This window comes from Meleagris gallopavo, chromosome 20 (genome assembly GCF_000146605.3).
Source record: "Meleagris gallopavo isolate NT-WF06-2002-E0010 breed Aviagen turkey brand Nicholas breeding stock chromosome 20, Turkey_5.1, whole genome shotgun sequence".
Lineage (NCBI taxonomy): Eukaryota > Metazoa > Chordata > Aves > Galliformes > Phasianidae > Meleagris > Meleagris gallopavo.
In genome coordinates this window covers 4,911,321-4,913,008 of record NC_015030.2, presented here as the reverse complement: position 1 = coordinate 4,913,008, position 1,688 = coordinate 4,911,321, and positions in this window count along the sequence as shown.

The window sequence follows — 1,688 nt, the reverse complement described above, 5'->3', positions numbered from 1 at the left end:
TCGCCCCGGCGGCTGCCAGCTCCCGTGGCAGGGGGAGGCGTAGGGAAACCCGATCCTCCCCAGCGGGATGCGGGCTCCGTTCCTCAGCCAGGGCTCAGCAACTAATTTTAGCCTCGGGGAGGCACCTTCGTAGCGTGAGCTCAGCCCGCAGCGGCCACACGCTCAGCGGGGCTGGGAGCTGTGGGGACAGAGCTGCCAGGTGGGAGTCACACAGCACCCATTCCCACCGAGCTCCCTGGCCACCCGCCAGGCACCAGCGGTGCCCATGCTGCACGCGTGCCTGCGGCCTCGGCTCATCCCCATATGTGGCCATGAGCCCTCCTCCCAGGGTCTCCAGGTACCGGGGGCCGCAGAGCAGCACAAGCAGAGCCCCAGGGGCTCGCGGGACACGGGCACTGTCGAGGAGCCTCGCCACACAGCGGCTGCCATGGAGCTGCCACGTGCCAGGAGCAGCAGCAGGGCGCGATGCGGTCCCCTGCCCACAGCCACGGCCGTTCTCCCCAGCCCCGGGCTGCCCCACGCTTACTGGAAGAGGAAGCTGCTGGGAAGGCAGCGTGTGCGGCAGGGGAGCCTCGGGGAGGAGAGGCGCGGGGAGCCGGCAGAGTGCGGCCGGCCCTGCTCCCAGGTCCAGGGCCAGTAACGGGAAGCGCCTGCTCTCAGTGACGGTAAATCAGATCGGGGAGATTAGAGGCCTTTTTGCCTAATCATGAGCGGCTTGAAGTTGGAGGACAAGTTCCTGGAACAAAGAGGAAATGGAGGCAGTAAATAAAGAAAAACTGTTAACATGTGGCCCTGTGTGTGAAAAACGTCTCCGTGAAGGACTGTTTATGGCTCACTCATCGGCAGGGTGACAGCTGCAGTTGAGCCGGGGGCTGTGGGGGCTCCAATGCAGGGCCTGTAGTCGGGCGATGGAGGAGAAGGGCAGCGGTAGCACGGGCAGTGCACTGGGGACATGGCACAGGGAGGTGCAATGGGAGGGATGGACACCTGCACCCAACCCCCAGTGCTGGCTGGAAGCTGCTGAGTGCTACAGGGTGTTCCCCACAGAGCCCTGAAGGATGGCTCCGTCCTGCACAGCATCCCACGTGTGGCCTCCTGCCCGATGGGATGAGGCGAGGGTCTCACTGCCATTCTGTGCACGTGCCCCATTGTGCACCACATGGGTTGATGCCAGCAGCCAGATGCCCACGGATCCCCCTTCTCAGTGCCAGGAGAAAGTGCTGAGCATCGCAGCACTGCCCACAGCTGACACCAGCACGGCCCCGAGCCACAAGCACCCGGCAGTGCCACAGGGCCGCGTGTCAGCTGTTTGCAGGGCAGATGCAATCAGAAGCTGGAGCCGATTCCCATCAGCAAAGGTCACTCTGTGCCTTTCCCGTCAGCAGCGCAGCAGCAGCCATCGCCATTGAACGCGCAGCTCCGTGTGCGCGCAGAGCCGCAGCACGTGGCCGGGCAGGGCCTGGCAGCCCTGTGCCCCCCGGGATCGGCCAGCGGGGCCGAGGCACACTGAGCAAATTGCACCGAGCGGTGCCTCCCCACAGCCCCAGCCTGCCCCCGGCACAGGGACAGAGGCGTGGGCTGGGGAGGCTGCTGCGAGGCGGGTGCCCCGGGGTCCTTTCTGTACCTTCCCACGGGAGCGCTGGGACGGGGACCCCGGCGCGGGCTCGGTGGGGGGAACGCACGAGCGC